At 39.9% G+C, this 18,989-nt stretch overlaps 1 protein-coding gene across 3 annotated transcripts in view; it reads left to right on the top strand.

The window, feature by feature from the left end:
- Positions 1 to 18,989, top strand: part of LHPP (phospholysine phosphohistidine inorganic pyrophosphate phosphatase) — a 173,589-nt gene that overhangs the window by 4,589 nt on the left and 150,011 nt on the right. The window lies entirely within an intron of this gene.

The raw sequence follows: 18,989 nt of genomic DNA, 5'->3' as shown, positions 1-18,989 counted from the left end.
TCATTAGACTCAAACAACTATTATTAATATTTTGTAAGTGTTGACAATGTGCACAGTGACAGTAGCACTGGTATAAGACACACAACTAAAGTAATTTTCTTCTCTAAGGCTTATGCCCCCCCAGGGCCCCTGCAAATACTTATGCACATGCTTTGTTTCAAGCATAGGAATAGTTCAGTTGAGGACGAGTAACTGAGGGAAGATATTGAGTGCAATCAGAGAGATTATTTTAAGCTCTGTATTTGGCACTGGTGCAACTGCTGCTGGAATACCATGGCCAGTTCTCGTGCCCACAGTTAAAGAAAGATGTTAAATTGGAGATGGTTCAGAGAAGAGCCACAAGAATGATTAAAGGATTAGAAAACATGCCTTATAGTGATAGACTCAAAAAGATCAATCTATTTAGCTTAACAAAGTGAAGGTTAATGGATGACTTGATTACAGTCTGTAAGTATCTGTATGGGGAACAAATATTTAATAATGTACTCTTCAGTTTAGAAGAGAAAGGTACAACACAATCCAGGGGCTGGAAGTTGAAGCCAGACAAATTCAGACTGGAAATAAGGTGTAAACTTTTATGACTGAGAGTAATTAACCATTGGAAGAGCTTACCAAGGCTCATGGTGGATTTTTCCATCACTGACCATTTTTAAATCAGATTGGATATTTCTCTAAAAGATATGCTCTGGGAAATATTTGGAGACGTTCTATGGCCTGTGTTATACAGGAGGTCAGCCTAGATGATAGCAATGCTCCCTTCTGGCCTTGGAATCTGTAAAGCATGGGATATTGGCCACTGCTGGACTTGCTAGATAAGAACCGAGGCATTTCCAGGCCTCTTATTGAGAAATTCTCATCTGTAGTTTCCTGAATAAAGACCATAGTGGGCTATTATAACTGGATTAATAAGGAGTTTTAAAAATCAGACTGGTTCTATTTTCCTTGTTGCCTGTAATGTCTTTATATAAAGAAGAAGGATGGTTTGGTGGTTGGCGACACTATTGTGAGACTCAGGAGAGCTGAGTTCAATTCCTTGCTCTGCCACAGACTTCCTGTGTGACCACAGCTAAATCATTAATCACCTGTGCCTCATTTTTCCCCATTAGTAAAACAGGAATAATAGTCCTTCCTTTATCTATTTAGACTGCAAGCTGTTTGGGACAGGGACTATCTCTTACTATGTGTTTGTACATTGCCTAGCACTGGGGCCCTGACCTGGGCTGGTGCTTCTAGGTGATACCACAATAAACATAAACAATAACAATCATATAATTACTGCAGAAAAACAGGTCATTTCTTATAAAACTGGGAAATATTTGATAATATCTCCACCAAGATCCTCTCATTGGAGATTTGGTTTTGTTTCTTTTAGGTTTTTCAACTTAATTTTCTATGTAGGTTACATACTGTTATTAAACAGTTTTGTTCCTGCATTTACTGAAACCTCCTGTATGTAGGCAACATAAACTGTAATTTAACTTACAGTAATGTCAGAAATATGTTGGCTGAAATAGCAGTAAAACTCTGGCCTTGGGCACAATGCAAGATGTTAAGAGTTTTCTCTTGATATGCTGGAAATCCCTAAGCCCTTGTTCCTCATTAGAGATCACTACATTTCAGCAGTTAATTTGGTCTGTATGCTTATTTGACCTGGGGGAGGCTGTATAGAGTCTTCAAAGCGGGTTTTGAGATGCTAACTAACTATAGACCCCTGGATGCTCTCTTCAAATAGTCAAACTCATTTGGGTTGGATTTGAAGTGTTACAAAACTGGAAGACAATGTATGACGTTCACCCCGTGGTGTAAGGACTGCAGAAGGCCCCTGGCACAGCAGAGCTGCTGCTGCAACTGGGGCTGGGTGTTCAGAGGAATCTGTGTCCCCGTGTTTGTATGTCAGCTTTGGCATCAGCTGGGGGGAAGTGGTATGACGTGTGGATCTGTGATTCCGTGGCTCCAGGGTCGGAAGTTCAAGGCTGAGGGGAAGCCCCACACCCTGCTCATGAACTGCAGAGTGGCTTCTGTATGGTTCCAAATACAAAGCCTGTTTGTCCAGATGTGTGTGGGGAACGGAGGGTGAATTTCACCCTATATACGCTGGGTCATTCAGTCTCCTACCATGAGCATAATTTATAAAGCTTCTAGCTTTCTGTCTAAACTGGTCTATGGGCTCCACAATGCCTTTAACGCACAGCACAGCACTGCACTCACAATGGTCATAGGAGCTCATCTCCATAGAGCTGTAGGGCTTATTGTGCCTCAAGCAAGCATGAGCCTTTTTGAGCTCCCAATGTGTGGCTGCTGGCACTCAGGCCGCTTTGCTCTATGGTACAGTGCTTTGGGACATTGCTTTGCCCTCTTTGGAGAGCTAGTACAACTATGGTTGTTAACCTCACTCAGGAGGTATTCAAGGACTGAGGCTGTCCCTGGCCCCTGAGATTCTTGCACTTGTATGCCCATTCCCACTTGTGCACAGGGTCCAGTGAGCACCCACGGAAATGAAAGAATGAACTCACCAGAACGTACAGCTGCTGAATGCCTCTCCCCCACCCCAAATGAGCATTGCTATTTTTCACTGTCCTTCAGAGTAATACTTGGCATATATACATCTGCACAGCACCTATGAATCCTCACAATTGTAACATCATTATTATATTGATCTTTGTGCCTCTCTTGCTAGATCTTCATTGTTGATTTCATATAGCTCCTAGGCAGTTTTATACTAAGGAGCAACACAAAAGCAACAGCCATAGTCATGGAAATCTGGTGCAGCAGGAATACGTGCCAAAAAGTGCCAAAGAAAAACATTGTTCGTGGCATTCAATATAATTGCTTAAGAATGATCACTTTGCTCAGTGAAGTCCAGGAGCCTTATTTATCTACTTATGAGACAAGAAATTGTTCCAGCTCACATAATTTAAAACCCTTATTGACTCATTATCTCATTACCAACTGGTCATTAATATTGTGTTTGGATGATAGCATAGGTCAGTATGTAGTTTTATGCAAATGTGTTGACACTAAAAGCTGCTATTTTTTAAGAAATTGTTTTTTAATCAAGATTTCTAAAAAGTCATACATTCAGATGCAAATAAATAGAAACCCTGTAAATAATTCAGATACATACAATAATTGTTTGGTGTGATGTATGCCGAAATAAATCTCATAGTAAATATGTATTTTATTCTCTATATGATTCATAAATATATTTTTGATACATAGATACTGCTGAAAGGATGTCTCTGCTCTCATATAATGCAAGTGCTGACGTTCTCTTCAAATGCCTTGCTGTACCATCTTCCGCACACAGTCACAGCACTGAAATCTCATGTAACAGTATACAGTACACAAGGACAAAACACAAAAGCAACATTTTCCTTTGCAGTAGATCTGAGATAGAGGAAGCCATTTTTCCTTCCACTAAAGCTATATTCCTAGTTGTGAAGATGTGAATATTACAGCAAGGGTATCCATTTTTAACTCTAATGCATCTCTTTTACAGTTTGTGGTACTGGAATATTTTAGGATTACTCTGGAAGGAAATTGCCAAATCAGAGTCTGAAAATAAAAACCAAAGTAAATGCGTATTCTGCAGGATAGGCTAAGTTCTGCTCTCGGTTACTTTGCTGGATTACTCCACATTTACACTGGTGTAACTGTGAGCATTGATACCCCCTTCTGCCCAAAATACTTCAATTGACAAAAACAACAAAAAAACCAACCCACAAACAACCCTGAAACAAATCAACATTAAAAAAAAGTAATTAAATTAATAAAAACCTAAAAAATTAAAAACAAAACTTCAACCCTGAAAAAGGAGAAAGTGCCAGAAACTCCATGAAGACCATTATTATTGATTTTTCATGAAAGGCACTCAGATACGACGGTGATAGGTGGCAGTATAAAATCCTAAGATAGGTAGAATGATAGGAGAATTTGGCCTGTTATCTATATTGCAGAAAAGCTTTTTATTTAGAGACTTTTAAATCAAGTTGGATTGTGGTTGTTTATTTTGTTACTCATTCATGCGAAGCGGCATACATTTGTTGTGTGGGGAAAAAATCCGTATAGTAGGGCTCACTACAACATAGGAAATGTCTCCTCTATGTGTAATAGAAATAACTTGCATAGACCAGAATATCACATTTGTAATGAATCCGAAAATACATCAGCGATTTAAATGACTCCATCAGAACTAACCTTAACAGCTCCTTTATTCTGTGCCATTATGGACCTGATTGATTGACACAGCATGAAAATGAGGTTCACTTTTCATGTTGCAAACAGTAAGGAGTTGGTCTGTTCCAAGACAGAAGGTGGTTAAACATCTATAAAACATGCCCATCCTGAGATCTCTTGTTTGCATTTACAGCTGTATGCTCAGAGCATGCCTATTAGCATATACATATGAAAAGCACGTAGAGGTTAGACATTTACAACATCCTGTTGTTTGGTCAGTATAATGCATCTGTTAGCACAACTTTTAACAGGGCTCCTTAAAAGAGCAATGGAAATCTTAGGCATACGGAGGCTGTGGAGCAGCTGGACAGCCATGTTAAAATAAAATGCCTGCAGAGTCTTACAAGGCTAAGATTGTGGGAGAAACAAGCAGAATTGGAATCATAAAACAATTTGGCATGTGGGGGATGGGGGATAGTGAGTTAGTACATGGAGATCAGTTGCAAGTTTACAAAGAGCCATCTGAAAGTGCGTGTAGAACAAGAAATAGAAATTCACGGTTTTAGTCTTAAATCTCTTCACACAATCTGCTGCGGACATTCAGAGTTTTGAGCACATGCTACATCTGAAATGCTTCCAATAGCCGGGGTTGGGTTTGTTGAGAGAGAGACTTTCAACCAAAGATGTCTAAGCATGTTACAAATATTAATTCATTAATTAGTCCTTAGCTCTGCCTTTTCACTTTTTGTCGGTTAAGCTCAAAGCTCTTTACAAAAGAAGGTACACATCAGTGTCTAAAAAGTGAGGTGCAGAGAGATGAAGTTACGTGCTCATGGTCACCGAGTAGGTCAGTGACAGAGCCAGGAATAGAATCTGGGGAACAGAACCTCAGCTGGTGTAAATTTGTCATAGCTCCATTGAAATCAATAGAACTATGAACATTTGTCCCAGCTGAGGATCTGCCCCCAGGTCTCTTTGGGCAATGGGCTCAGGGAACTATCTACTGGACCATACTTTTATTAAGTTAATCAGTACTGTGTTTGATTATTATTTTGAAGACCCTCCTTCCCTGAAATGTCATATACCCCAAGCAGGTGGATGTTTGCGTCCGTCGAAAGGAGAGAACACTCATGTCTCTCCATTGGAATTTAAATGCAATTGACATTTAGCATCATGAGTTATTTATTATCCAGTGGCATAATTGGCTAGTATGCAAACATCCACCAATGGGTAGATTATGAGGAAAAAAGATTACCACAATACTTGTCATTTATTTATATACAATATCACTTTATATTTCATAGCATTGAGCAAATATATTTCAACTAATTAATCCATACAACAGTCCACTGCTAAGTACTATTATGTTCCAGTTTACAGATGGGAACCTGAGTCATCGGTTTAAAACTAAAAGATTTTTTTTTTCTAACTTCCCGCCTGGAAAACTCAATCTGGAAGCTGAGAATCAAACTTCTCACATATCATCACCGATATTACAATTTCTGTAGGCCTAATTAGGCCCTGAATTATCCTTGTGCATTGTCTCCAGTGGGGCTGCCAGAGTGTAACTGATTGGGACTCAGTAAACAATTCTGCTGGTGAAACAGAAGAAGGAATAGTCTTGCTCAGTCTTTCTTATTTGTGTTGGCTCTGCAGGGTTTATAGGAGTAAAAAGCAGGAACAATTCATGTTTTAGTACAGAAGTCAGCAGATGGGACTCTGCATACATGCAGGGAGAGGATCTGCTTAGTTAGATTGGTGCCATTTTTTGTCAGTCACTTTTCAGAGTAGAGCCACAGCTGAAGCTGTATGGAGAATTATGCAGCTTGTGAATATGACAAAAATAAAGCTGATAAATACTGATTGAGTTATTTCTAGTGATAGAGATAATGAGCCAGATTCATCCCTTGTGTAACTCCATTGAAGTAAAGATAAACCAGGCTGAAATGTGCTTTTTTTCATCACAAATATCTACTGAATATTTGAAACTAACATAAAGGAACATTGGGGAGAGAAATAAGGACACAACTGTAAATTCAGATAAAATTCACTGGTTTAGGAGAGCATTCAGGACAAGGGGCAGAGTGGAAAAATGATAAATATTCTGTTTAAACTATAGAGACTATCCCACTCAAGTAGGGAAGGTTGGCATGCATGAAAAAGGATGTAGGTTCTTATGTTAGGCATGAAGTGGCTGATTCAAAGCCCTTCACAGTCAGTGAGTGGGAGTTTTTCCATTGATTTCAATGACATTTGGATCAGGCCCCTAGTTTAGAGTTGAACCTGACAGTGTTTAAATTAGATTTGATAAAGGAAAGGATTTTAGAGAGGGTCTTACATAAATGCTACAGCAATCTACAGTTACTAGTACAATAGACTCCATCTTACATTAATGAGCGTGCAGTATTTTGTGCTATTGCTACAGAGTACTGTGGTACATTTGAAGTGGGAGTGAAAGGAAAACAGGTAGCAGAATGGAATTTTTATTTGTGACACAGGCCAAATGAATCCCTGGGATAACTGTATTGAAATCAAAATAGTTATCCCAAAGATGAGCCCATCCCTATGTCTTTACTGTTAGTAATAAAATAGGTGATTACATCACTGCTCTTTTAATGGAGCACAGATGGCTGAATGATCCACTTTACCTGCCTATTTGAGAGCATAAAAAAGAATTCACTGAATAAAAAGAGGCAAAGTCTTCCTTTCCTTTCCTTTCCTTTCCTTTCCTTTCCTTTCTAGAAATACAGTTAATTGTTTACCAACAGATGTCCTTTGTATACAAAGTATAATAATGATTTGACAGTGGAAAAGATATATTAGGTTTCATTGGCTCTTATATATGATAATTAGTTGCTTCAAAGACAAATTGTTAACTATCTGTCAGTATGGAACAAAGGCCAGTGTAATATGATTATCTGATTATATTACCCATAAAAATGTTGCGATTAAATTAACACCGTACAGTAGTTGCTGCAAATAAATGTATGACCAGAGCTGTTTGTACTAATTAATAATCGTTGAAACCCAAATGATTGGATGTTTCTTTGGGATAAGAACCCCAGAATTGAGACGCTTACTAACGGAGGCCTGGTCTATACCTAAAATTTATGCTGACCTAGCTACATCGCTCAGGGAGATGTGGTTAAGCTGACCTAAATCCCAAGAGATGTATTTAAGTTGCACTAAGTCCCGGAGTTGACATAACTTGGTCAGCGGAAGAATTCTTCCATCAACCTTGCTGCCACCTCTTGAGGGGGTGGATTTATTACAGTGATAGAAAAGCTCCTTCTGCCACAGTAGCAAGTATCTACTCTACAGGTGCTACAAGGCACTGCTTCAATGCTGCAGCTGTGCTGCTGTAGCACTTGGGTAGGTTCTCATAACAAATTATTTGGTGGCCTCAGAGTGCAGCCACCAACTCTGGCTAGTGGCTGCTCTCACACTTTTTCCTAAAATATTTAATTAGCTTTAGGAAAAACAAATAAATATGCACATATACACGTCCATTTATTTATTGCTAGCTAGTAAGTCTGTTGTGAAAAGTGATATTAACAAACATACAAGTATCACTTTTCACAGCAGACTTTCTCAGCCCTGGCAAACCTGGGGTCAAATTAAGCTCTGGGTGGGGGGCCGGAGGAGGCAGCAGGGGGCTGGAGCCTGATGCCCCATGGCCGGAGGACAGGGCCCAGGGATGGAGCCTGAAGCTGCATGGCCGAAGCCTGGGGCCTGCCACAGTGCAGCGGGAGCCCGGTGCTGGAGACCAAAGCCCTTTGGCCAAAGCCTGCCACCCTACCAGCCAAGGGCTGAAGCCCAAAGCCTGAGCCCCACTGACCCTGGAAAGGTGGGGAACTCACTGCTGCCTGCTCCGCCAGCGTTTGTGCCCCTAGTGTCTCCAGAGGGGGGAAGGGCCTAACCCCTGCTGGTGGTCCCAGCAACCAACACCAAGGTGATGCATCCAAGAGCAACAGGGAGGTGGAGCGGCTGCTGCTTTGACCCCCTGCTCGCAGTCATAGCCCAGGAGTCTGTGTTCGCAAGAAAAGCCCCTGGTGGCCACATTTGAGAAACACTGCACTTCTTGTTACCGCAAGCTAGACTTTCCCATGAGATTTTGGTCCTTCCTGCTTCCAATCAGGTCATCAATGCCTTGAGAACTCCCATGTGTCATTTAGGATTGAAAGTGTCAAAAAAACTCTAGAAGGAAGTGCAGAGATATGTAGAAATGAAGGGTACTGTGGTCTTTAGAACCTTAATCTCAATAGCTAACAAAAGCCAAAGCAAAAAGTTCTAGTATTTATTTTTAATTTTTCTCCTGCATTTTTCCCATATACTTTGATACAAAATAGTAATGAAACAGAGAACATATAAATATGTTTACAAGCAAAGACACACATGTGTTTGAATAATATACAACATATTGCTGAGTCGTAATCTAAAGATCAGCAACCCCTCAGAGGTTAATATGTGGTAAACCCTGGGGCTACTAGTTTTATGCTTTGCATTAACATGATAGAAGAATCTGGAATAACTAGACAAATAGTTTGAATTGACATAATGGCCAAACAAATTTCTGACCATTTTTTTTTTTGCTTCACATTTCATTTCTATAGGATTTCATTAAGAGAATACATCTAAAATGAATAATTAATAATAGTCTTTTTTATGGCAAAATAATCAGGCAGTTCACCTTTGTTATCTAGTAAGTTGATGTGCTACAAAATTGTATCACTTACATAGGTGGAACAGGATTTACAAGATCAGACCATTTGTTCAGCAAATCTGATATTCTGCCTGTGACTGGAGCCAATGCATCAGAGGAAAGCAACTCTCTTCTCTCCTCACTCCCAGCAAACTCCAGAGTTCACCTAGCAAATTGTACAATGCTGTACAAGGAGGGGGAAGGTTCCTTTCTGACCTCTGTGATAATCATGTTATGTCCTGAAGGATTAGATTAGCTTCCATTTATGCATTATTGCAAATGGTGGGCCTGATCTTTCAGTCCTTCTCAGGCAACTGTCCCATTGGTATCAATAGCAGTTTTGTCTGAGAAAGCTTCAAATGATTTGGGACCATTATTTTTTTTAATGGAAAGTTATACAACCTTTCAAAAATCTAGATGTGGAATTGCTTGTATTCTGAGTATGTTTGTATCTTCTTACGTACCGTTTTCTATCATGTATTATATCTTTTTTGGGTGTTTGCTGAGCCCATGTACTGTCTAATGATTTCAGTGACAAGCATGCTTTTATTTACCAGTACAAAGGGACTCTCTGTTTTTACAGTAACACCAGACAAAATCGTTACTTCAACAACTAGAGGAAGGCTAGATGTAAAACGAGCTGTCAGCTACTTTGCTTCAATTTTTGCCAAGTTTTAAAGTCTTGTACTCTTGTGATTACATACACACACCTACCCTCCCCATCTTTTGCTTGGCAGTAGGTACTCTTATTCACAGATGTTTGGGATAGGAATTTTGCCCATTGTGATTTAAGGCAGCTGCAATGAGCTGGTATAGGCCCTGATCCAGTGGTCCCATTGAAATCGATTAGACTACTCACATGCTTGAATTTAAGCATATACTGAAGTGCTTGGCTGAATCAGGGCCTCAATTACATAGCACATCCTCTCGCTGTCAAACTGCAACTTGGGAAAGGCAAAGTCTTCCTCAAGGGTGTGACGGCCCGCAGTCTTTGGCAATTGGATTCTAAGGGCCAGATGCAAAGCTCACTGAAGTCAGTGAGTAGGGTGACCTGATGTCCTGATTTTATAGGGACAGTCATGATATTTGGGGCTTTTTTTTGGTATGGGCTCCTATTACCCCCACCCTGTCCCGATTTTTCACACTTGCTATCTAGTCACCCTATCAGTGAGAGTCTCCGTTGACTTCAGTGGGTTTTGGATCAAGCCCTAAATACACTTCTGTTACTCGGCCACATGTTCATTCTTCATTTCTGGTTAGTGACTCTTTCCCAGGGCACCTGTATCTCATTATGCCTTGGCCAGATCTTCTTCTGTCCACACAATATGCTCAAACCATCTCAGTCTTGCTGACCAAATCTTCTCTGTCTCTGATGCTACTTTTGCCTCTTCTTTGATCACCTTGTGCTTTCATTCACCCATGTCCTGTCACTGCTCTCAGGTACAGCTGCACTCATTAAAAATCACATTCCCTGATGACCCAGGTTTCTGCTCCATATAGCAAGGCTGATCTTACACATTCTTATGCATCACAGTCTTGGCCCAACTCATCCTTGTGCACCTAAGTCTGAATCTAGTCTCCCCACTCACTATCTCACTTGCCCAATTTGCTATCCTGCCACCTTTGGCTTCCCTTTACCCTTTTAAAGATGATAATTCCGAGGGAATCCGAGGAAGGATCATAAAGAGAATAAAAGAATAGGAGGGAATTGCCTCTGAACAGGAATGAAGGGAGATTAGTAGGTACATCTTAGAGGAAGGACATAAGAGAAAGAGGAAAATATTATTTAAGGTGGCTAGGGGTGAACTAGGGTTGCCAACTTTGGTTGGATGAATTCCTGGAGATTTTATCACATGACATTATCTTTAATTAATTTTTAATTCCTGGAGACTCCAGGACAATCTGGAAGGTTGGCAACCGTAGGGTGAACTAATAGGAGTAATGTTATAAAACTAGGGGATTGTTGAAACGCCATTAACAGAAGCTGTTCAAAAGCAGAATAGATAAAATGGTGTCAAGTTTAGGACAAATTTTCAGAACATAGGTCCCAAAATCCATATTTAGGTATTTATATAAAAGTCTAAAGTTTAGATGTACATAGGAATTGCCAGACTGGATTAGATCCAAGGTCCAGCTAGTCCAGCATTCTGTCTCTGACAGAATACCAGTACCAGATGTTTCAGAGACTGACATAAGAACTCTGCAGTAGGCAGATGTGAGATATTTCTGCACCCTTATAGATCTCGTCCTGCTCTCTGATAGTTAGAGATTGCTATAAGCCCTGAAGCATGAGGTTTAATATCCCTTCCCAAATTTTTGTTGTCATTAATTAATTATGGCAACACTGGATATTCTTGGTATCCATATAAATATCCAATCAGTGTTGTCAAGTTCTTGTCATAGAAAGTCATTGAGGCCAATGATTTCATAGTTAATCATGTGTTCTGAGAAAGTGTTTCCTTTTATTGATTTTGAATTTCCCACCTTTTAATATCTGTCCCCTTGTTCTTTTGTTAAAGAGCCAGGGAGAAAATGGGTTCCCCATCCACCTTCTCTGCACCATTCATTATTTTATATACTTTTTTTTTATCATCTCTCCTTTCTAAGGTAAATAATCCCTGTCTTTTCCATTTCTTCACATGAGCATTTTCCATGCCTTTGATCATTGACTTTAATTGGAGCTGGAAATGTCCAGCATCTCTGAAAGTGAGGCTGCTTTTATTTAGATGCTTAAAAATGAATTTAAATGGGCAGATTTCAAAAGTCCAAATTACAGTTGGGCACCTAACTTCTGTTGAATGTTAATGGAATTTAAGCACCTAACTGTCATTTGAGCCTTTGAAAATCTCCCCCAAAGTGCCTGACTTTAGGCACCCAGCATTGACAATTTGGATCTCCATGTATACGATACAATTCTGCACTCTTAGTGGGGATGGGCTAACAGGCACAGGCCCTAAGCCAAGTACCATGTTTCATTCTGCAAGTAGACAGTGTCCAGTGACAGTGCTGGAGAAGTGTGACATGAGTTGCTTCCTTTTAACTCTGAACAAGAAACTTCATTAGAATGATAAAACAGCAGAGTCTCTAAATCTACTCTCTCTCTTTGGTTCACTGTAGAGCTTCTGCCTGGCTTTCTGCTACATATTTAAAGAAATAGTATTCAGATAGTGACAGGAAAGGCATCTTCCTTATTTGTAATCATCACTTCTGACTTTTTAAGGCTCATCTTCACTTAGTGACACTTTGTATCATTCTTCAGAGAAGCTAGGCAAACGGAACATTCCTCTCTCATTTCTATATCATCTGCAGATGCTCACTCACAGAGCTTTCTACTGCTGCCTTTCTGTTTATAATATGTTATCTTTATAAGGGGAGCTTAGCTGTTAACTTCGGTGGAGTCCCACTCAGGAGCGGCGCCAGGGTTTTTGGTGCCCTAGGCAGGGGTCCTTCTGCGCTCCCGGTTGTTGTCGGCAATTCTGCGGCGGGGGGGTCCTTCTGTGCTCCTGGTCTTCGGTGCACTTCGGGGGCGGGTCCCGGAGTGAGTGAAGGACCCGCCGCAGTATTGCCTCCAAAGACCCGGAGCGTGGAAGGACCCACCGCCGCCGAATTGCTGCCAAGGGGGGTAAAATGCTGCCCCCACCCCCAAATCCTGGTGCCCTAGGCGACTGCCTAGGTCGCCTAAATGAAAGCGCCGGCCCTGGTCCCAGTCCCACTTCTGCTTCTCATATTGCTGTCAATCCACTACTGGTTACTTAATTTCTACTTCTGAAACCAGTGCTCATCTCTTAATCTTTCTTATCTTTCAAGTGGAATTTGTTTCTGTGCTCAGGCAAATTGATTATTCTGCCTGTCCATAGCAGAACTTCATTAAAGTTGCACTCTGGCAAACCTCACTCCCATGCTGAAGATGGATTTTTAACTTTGCAATATATTCAGGGACCGGCAAATGAGATTCTACAGCTGTGCCAAGTGAGGTGCCAGCATGAGTGCTGTTATGCTGCTCACATACGAGTAGGGGAGCGCATCATCACCTAGTATTCAGTGATGTCCTAACTGGCTGCGGGTGCTGATGTGTCTAGTATCAGCACTCACCAGGCCTCAATTCACACTTGGCTTTCCCCACCATTAGTGCAGTTTAACGAGGTTCTTATGTGTATTTGTTTGCTGCAATATCCTTATTATTTTCATTGCTTTTTCACATACTGGCTAAAACAACAAAATTCAGTGGGATTTCCTGTCACTTTGTGTAGACTAAAGCAGTTCTACCCTGTTAGTTCTGTTGTTCTAAAACTCTTTTTTTCACTTTTTTAAAAACCAACTAAGTCTCTCCTACCTTTGACTAATATTTTTCACTTTCATTTTATTGGTTTATATGACCTTTTTATTTTGCTTTGCCTTGCCATCTGAGATGTATATCTTGAAGCCTATTCCCTGTGTACATATTAAATTTTTCCTTCTCATCTTGTAAATAAGCTTCCAATGAACTCAACAAAGTTATGGCAGGAATTAATTTGCCCTAGAATGTCTAAATTCCGCTCTCATCCTTTCTGTTTTGAGAGTGCTCTCTGTCGGTTGGTATGTAAATAGCTAGCTAACCGATAAGGTGCCAGCAGATGACACTCAAGAATATGTAGTGTAGTCCCTGGGTTTTGTGGAACCAATAAACTTCTTGTAGTCACTGCAAATGGCTTATTTCTGGACCTCTTAGCACTTAAAGCTGCCATTCTTCTGATCAGAGACAACACATTCATATACTTGCAATCTTCTGTAAGCCTAGAAGCAGGAGATTCATTGCTCTTTTGCATACACTTCATCACACATGATGCTGTGTGTCAATACTGTGTTGCTTTATATACGATGACATAATGTGATATAACATTAGTGCTATGAAAGTGGTCCAAAATGCTAAAAACAGTCTGGCAACTAGTTTAAATGTTTTCCAAAGTTTTCAGCCATTCTTAAAGTGGGAATTGTACTTGATTGGACAGGAGATCTGAGCCCGTCCAGAGGAAAATAACCCAGGTGTTACCTATCCAGAGTGGTAGAGGTATTTAAAAGGGTGTCATAAGGAGGAGGGAGAAAACTTGTTCACCTTAGCCTCTAAGGATAGAACCAGAAGCAATGGGTTTAAACTGCAGCAAGGGAGGTCTAGGTTGGACATTAGGAAAAAGTTCCTAACTGTCAGGGTGGTTAAACACTGGAATAAATTGCCTAGGGAGGTTGTGGAATCTCTATCTCTGGAGATATTTAAGAGTAGGTTAGATAAATGTCTATCAGGGATGGTCTAGACAGTATTTGGTCCTGCCATGCGGGCAGGGGACTGGACTCGATGACCTCTCGAGGTCCCTTCCAGTCCTAGAATCTATGAATCTATGATGCAGCATATTCATGATGATGAAGTGCAGCGTGTATTGAATAAATTTATTTCATTGCTTGGTCACAAGTAGTTGTGTAATATTCATTTTTCCTCTTGTCTCTGAGACAGTCATTAGATCATTGACCCTTGACTGCCACTTTTTATGTCAATCAAACACTCACCATACAAGGGTTAAACACTCCAAAACACATAGGTGCTTTGAAAGCTATTTTTTTTAATATAATGAGTGGCCAGTTCTGCAAATCTTGTGTAATCAGTATCTATCCAAGTCCTGTTGAACTTGTTCTCAGGCAAACACCCCACACAAGATTGTTACCTTATGTGTGACTGAATTTTCTGGTTGGGTTCTCCTGTCATCCAATTCATCAACATAGGCTGCTGCCAAATGAGGTAAATGTGGTTTTCAGGTGCTATGTTTGAAATAGCATGAGTTGTGACAGAGACCAGTGGAGGACGGGATGTCCAAAGTTTTGTCTCATGACATGTCTGTAACTTGTGAACATGTATCTTTTCTTTATCCTGCCTTTTGCAGAAGAGTGTGAACTTAAAAAGGAATGACAGCTTTGACTCCAGATCCCTCAGCCTTTTTTCCTGACGGTGTCACAACCTTTATGTGGTCTAAAAGTACATTTTTTTGTGTGTTTTATATGCCCAAAGTCTAACCAAGAAAAGGTTGGCAAGGGCAGTTGGTTAAATCTGCACAAGGTCAGTCAGGATGTCTAATAATTGTCCTAACACTTTACCTGTTATGGAACAATAATGAGAGTTTTTTCATTATTTTCGGGTGAGTGAACCTGGCAGATGCTGACAGCCAGCAGATGTGTAAAGTTCGAGGTGATTTGTAAGGGACCAGCTCATCTGACGCACAGTAATTGCATTGTGGGACATTGTCACTCAGAGTCTTGTCCTGTTCTGTCAGAATGAGGTAAAGGTCAGTTCAAAGAACTGGTGTAGTATAAGAGACAGCTCTCAACTGAAATTAAAAAACTGATTTTCATACATCCTATACACACACATTCAAAATACAAGCAAAGTCAGGAGTGTGCCCCGATCTATGATTTAGGGATTAGTTCGGTGAGACTGCGATGCATTTTTGTAGTTTTAAGCAGGTATAAAAAATTCTTCCTACTGTAATTGTTAAAGGAAAGTCATCCAGCCTCCACCTGTTGGTCTTTAGTTCTTTACTAACCTATCCATTTTTAGTTTCTTGACATGGAGATTTCTTTTGTGATCCGATTCTTTATTTCACAATGTTGATTACATTAAAGTCAACTCTTCCTCCTGTCTATTGCCTTAAGTATAAACAATATTTGCAAAATTAAGTATGCAGCCTAGAGATGTGCAAACTCTATTTCATTTCCAGATTTCTTTGAAAGGGCCTTGAGAAATGTTTTTGCATTAGAAATAGGTTATACAGGTTTGCTGTCTTTGAGCTTCCAAGAGATAAGAACCCAGTTTTTCCCTGTTAAAATTTCACTCTGAACTCACAAGCAAAGTTTGAGTTCCAGGGGTTCTTACACAGAGTTAATCAGAAGCAGAAGAGGGACTAGAGGCCATATTGGAAAATGTAATGTGATTTGACTTCTGTGACAAGGGAACCACTCACAAGTAAAAAGCAGGTTTAGAATGTCCATAGATACTTGGCAAGTGCAAAAATCTTCACAAAGCTGCTCGGACAGTTCTTGGGTACAAAATGATTGTTAATGATCCACTGCTTGGTTGTGTACACAGCTTGAACTCAGATCTTGGTTTATTTATAATAATTTTAGAGTTTGAATCAAATATTTGTCACAGCAGCGATATATTTGACATTGCTGGACCCCTGATCATTTCATTATTCACATTCTAGTTATTTATTATTTATATTACTGCAGCGCCTCAGAGCCCTATTCATGGACCATTGTGCTAAGTGCTGTACAAACAGAACAAAAAGATTATGCCTGCCCAAAGGAGCTTATAATCTATGTATCAGACAAGAGACAGCCAATGACTATAGACCAGTAGTGCCCAAACTTTTCCTGTCGCGCCCCCCCCCCCCCCATCAGTCATGGAATCTGTCCTCTCCATTACTGTACAGTTGGCTCAGCAAAGGAGCTTGGGCTGAAGGTGGAGCTGGGGGAGAACTGGGGCTAGAGGCAGAGCTGGCCTGGGGGTGAAGAGAGAATGAGGCCAGGGCTGGGTTGGGGGGCGGAGCAGAGGGTGGAGTGGAGCTGGGGCTGGGGCTGGGCAGGGGGTGGAATGGAGCTGGAGCAGCACAGCTGCATAACCCCTGAACATTCCTCCATGTCCCCTACGGGGACGTGCCCCACATTTTGGGGATCACTGCTATAGACAAATGGGAGAGTACCAGTCTTCACTGGAGCTCGTAGTTGCTACTGTAATACAAATAATCATAAATCTGTAGTTCCACTACAACTGTGGCAGAAGTGTGCTGTTGTATTTTTAATTTTGATAAGGGGAGGGCTAGTATGTTATACCTGCAGGAAATTTTTTGAATGGTTTATTCTTTAGCTAATAAGGTTGGATTCTTTTCTAACAAGTTCTGTTGCGAATAATTTGATCTTTACTTTTATCCTCCTTTCTACTATCTCCAGTACCCCCACAGACTAGAGATCACTGTTAACTTGCCCTATAGCAGATTCTAACAACTTTTGGCCATTGATAGCTGAACCAATTTAATGATACAGGATTTCTCATTTCTCTTTGCTAATGCAGGGGCAATGCTTCAAATATAGTAAGTATTGACTTGCTTTGCATGGCATCTTGTGTTCAATAAATGCAATTGTTCAATCCCTGTTTTGTAACACTTCCAGGGGTGAAATCCTGACCCCATTGAAGTGAATAGGAGTTTTGACTTCAGGGGACCAGGATTTCACCCTATGTGTGGAATGACTGTAGAGTCAAGTCCTTTGACAATTACAAAGTTCATAGCTGTGTAAGGGTAATAGGTAGTGGCACAATAGTCTGTCAAAGAACAATCACTTGTAGGCTCAATACACATGCACTAAGAGGAACATTGAAATATCCCTCTTAATATGTTTGAAAATACGCACCTACCATGACTGAACAACTGCTTAGTGCTAGGAGTTTGATCCAGGCCAGAGTGCTCAGTACTAGGGCAGGTCAAACATTTTCCATCAAAACTGTTCTTCAAGGTTTTCTACAACATAAATTATTTTGTAAAATGTGTCTGCTGTCAGTGGAAAATTTCAGCTTTTCATTGAAAAACCAAATATACCTTTACCCCGATATAACGCTGTCCTCGGGAGCCAAAAAATCTTACCACGGAGCGCTGCTTTACCGCGTTATATCTGAATTTGTGTTATATCGGGGTAGAGGTGTACCCCCAAACGGCAAAGTTTTTGATTTTCAGCTGAAATCTGAAAAATGTTGTCTGAAAACCAAAACGTTTCGATTTAGTTTTGATATAGTCTGGCCAGGAAGCTCAGCCTGTAGAAGAGAATGTGTAGACGTGAAGCACCCAAATTACAACTCTCATGAGGTGCCCTGGCAGCATTTCCAAATCCAAATATTCAGTGTTTGATTTTTCGCCAAACATTTTTGGAGAACTATTTTTTTATTTTTCATAGACTTTTTCCACAGGAAAAAAAAAAACATTTTTCTGACCAACTCTACTCAATACTTTGCAGAGCTGATCCCATATTAAGTAGTTACTTACTTCTGTTGACATAAACACTACGAGTCATTGGTCCGACCTCAGTTGTTATTTACCATGAAAGACAATGAATATTGATGGTCATCAAAATATGAGGTTGATATTAGCATTGTTAAATACTTCTGAATGTCTCCAGTATGGTCATGAGTTTCAGAAGTGTAAGTGTTTTTCCTTCTAACATTCTAAAGAGGAGAAGAGTTAGAAAATCCAGAAAAAAAAACTATTATTCACTTCCAGTGAGCTGAATAATAATTTTTGCTGCATACATCATAACCTATCAAGTTGCAGTCATTTGCAATAAAATTTGATTGTTTAAAATTGTTCTAGAACTCATTTTATTGACCTTTGAGGAAATAAACAGTAGATTTTTATTCATCACATGGTTGTTTCAGCCAGTCATGAGCCATGATTTTTTCCAAGGATGTGACATTACAGTTTACATTTAAATTAAATTGTTTTAACTGTAAAACACTCCCTAAAGTTTTGGTGTGTGTGTGTGTGTATATATAAAATATATTGTTTTGTTTTTTAACTGCACCTGAAATCATGTTTAGAATAACAGATGTGAAATACTGTCATCTAACTGTCACACCAATTGTTCATTGTTCTGAGAAGGTCACATCATAATTCATTAACAATAATTATTCCCTGGGTACACCCTGCACTTCTTCACTCAATTGCTTCATTAACTTATGAGTTAATCTCACATTCACTGCTCTAATCAATGAAGATATATTTATAATGTACAAGTGAATGCTATTAGTTACAATATATTAACTGCCTAATTTAAAATAGAAAAGCTATCTTTGTGAAGGGCAATTAACCACTAAGTGTAATTGATAATTCACATACCTATGATTAGGAAAGACAAATAATAAGAAAGAAATGAATCACCTGTGTTATTGAAGAAGACATTGCCAGACAGTGTAAATGTGTAGAAGGGGCGCCCTACATTAGGATCAGATTTCTAAGAATTCTTTCTGATGGAAGATTCTTCACCAAATATATTATCAAACTAGTTTTGCTGTTTACACCATGCTACTATGAACTTCGTTGGG

The sequence above is a fragment of the Chrysemys picta genome, chromosome 7 (genome assembly GCF_011386835.1).
Source record: "Chrysemys picta bellii isolate R12L10 chromosome 7, ASM1138683v2, whole genome shotgun sequence".
Classification (NCBI taxonomy): Eukaryota; Metazoa; Chordata; order Testudines; family Emydidae; genus Chrysemys; species Chrysemys picta.
Note: the sequence above shows the minus strand (reverse complement) of the source record. Positions and strands in the feature narration are given on the sequence as shown.